Source organism: Arachis duranensis, chromosome 6, assembly GCF_000817695.3.
Source record: "Arachis duranensis cultivar V14167 chromosome 6, aradu.V14167.gnm2.J7QH, whole genome shotgun sequence".
Classification (NCBI taxonomy): Eukaryota; Viridiplantae; Streptophyta; class Magnoliopsida; order Fabales; family Fabaceae; genus Arachis; species Arachis duranensis.
This window is the reverse complement of record NC_029777.3, coordinates 39,253,498-39,255,802: the sequence shown is the minus strand read 5'-3', so window position 1 is coordinate 39,255,802 and position 2,305 is coordinate 39,253,498.

Genomic DNA, 2,305 nt, shown 5'->3' with positions numbered 1-2,305 from the left:
GATCCTTTTTACCCTTGCCTTTTGGTTTTAAGGGCTATTGGCTTTTTCTGCTTGCTTTTTCTTTTTCTTTCAATTTTTTTTTCACAAGCTTTTGTTTTTCACTGCTTTTTCTTTCTTCAAGAATCAATTTCATGATTTTTCAGATTATCAATAACATTTCTCTTTGTTCAGGAATGAATCCACCTTAGTGGCGTCTTCTTCTTGAAGGACCAATGATGTCCTTAAGCTCTTCTATGTCCCTTCCTTGCCTTTGTTTCTCCTCCCTCATTGCTCTTTGATCTTCTCTTATTTCATGGAGAATGATGGAGTGCTCTTGATGTCCACCCTTAATTGTTCCACATTGTAGCTCAAATCTTCTAGGGAAGTGTTGAGTTGTTCCCAATAGTTGTTGGGAGGAAAGTTCATCCCTTGAGGCATCTCAGGGATTTCTTGATGATGAACTTCCTCATGCATCTCTTGAGATCCGTGGAGGGTCTCTCTTGCTTGCTCCATCCTCTTCTTGGTGACGGGCTTATCCTCTTCAATGAAGATGTCTCCTTCTATGATAACTCCAGCTGAGTAACATAGATGGCAAATAAGATGAGGAAAAGCTAGCCTTGCCATGGTGGAGGACTTTTCGGCTATTTTGTAGAATTCATGGGAGATGACTTCATGAACTTCTACTTCCTCTCCAATCATGATGCTATGAATCATGATGGCCCGATCCACAGTAACTTCAGATCGGTTGCTAGTGGGGATGATGGAGCGTTGAATGAACTCTAACCACCCTCTAGCCACAGGCTTGAGGTCCAGTCTTCTTAGTTGAACCGGCTTGCCCTTGGAGTCTCTTTTCCATTGAGCTCCTTCCACACATATGTCCATAAGGACTTGGTCCAACCTTTTATTAAAGTTGACCCTTCTAGTGTAGGGGCGTTCTTCTCCTTGCATCGTGGGCAAGTGGAATGCCAACCTCACATTTTCCGGACTAAAATCTAAGTATTTCCCCCGAACCATTGCGAGATAATTCTTTGGACTCAGATTCACACTTTGATCATGGTTTCTAGTGATCCATGCATTGGCATAGAACTCTTAAACCATTAAGATTCCGACTTGTTGCATGGGGTTGGTTAGGACTTCCCAACCTCTTCTTCGGATTTCATGTCGGATCTCCGGATACTCATTTTTTTTTTTTGAGTTTGAAAGGGACCTCAGGCATCATGAGGAAAATGTATCCCCTGAGGTATCTCAGGGATCTCTTGATTTGCAGTCAAATATTCTACTACTGAGCTATAGACCCTTTACATGAATCTTTCCATCTCCCATGACTCGGAGGTGGAAGCTTTTGTCTTCCCTTTTCCTTTTTTAGAGGATTCTCCGGCCTTAGGTGCCATTGATGGTAATCGAAAAACAAAAAGATTATGCTTTGACCACACCAAACTTAAAATATTGCTCGCCCTCGAGCAAGAGAAGAAAGAAGAGAAGAAGAAGAAGAAAATATGGAGGAGAGTGAGGGAAGGTGTTTCGGCCAAGGTGTAGAAGAGGGGGTTTGTAGTGTGTGAAAATGAAGTAGAATGGAAGGGTATATATAGGGAAGGGAGTGGGTGTAGTTTCGGTTATTTAGGGTGGGTTCGGGTGGGAAGGATTTTTAAATTTTGAAGGTGGGTGGGGTTTATGGGGAAGAGTGGATGGATGTGAATGGTGAAGGGGGTAATTAGGAAGAGAGATTAAAGTTGTTGGGAAGTGTGTTTATTGGAAAGAGAGAATGAATGTTGAGAAGATGAGAGAATATGTTAGGTGGGGATCCTGTGGGGTCCACAGATCCTGAGATGATCCTGTGGGGTCCACAGATCCTGAGGTGTCAAGGATTTACATCCCTGCACCAATTAGGCATGTAAAATGCCTTTGCACACCATTTTGGCATTTAAACGCCGAAGTGATGCACACTCTGGGCGTTCAACGCCCATGTGTAGCATGTTTCTGGCGTTGAATGCCAGTTCCATGCTTGTTACTGGCGTTCAGCGCCAGCTTTCCTCAAGGCATATTCCTAGCGTTCAAACGCCAAGATGTTGCTTGTTTCTGGCGTTCAGCACCAGAAACATACTCTGTTCTGGCGTTGAACGCCAGCCAGATGCACCTTACTGGCGTTTAAACGCCAGTAAGTCCTTCTTCCAGGGTGTGATTTTTCTTCTGCTATTTTTGATTATGTTTTTAATTTTAGTATTTTTTGTGACTCCACATGATCATGAACCAAATAAAACACAAAATAACAATAAAATAAAATTAAAATTAGATATATAAAAATTGGGTTGCCTCCCAACAAGCACTT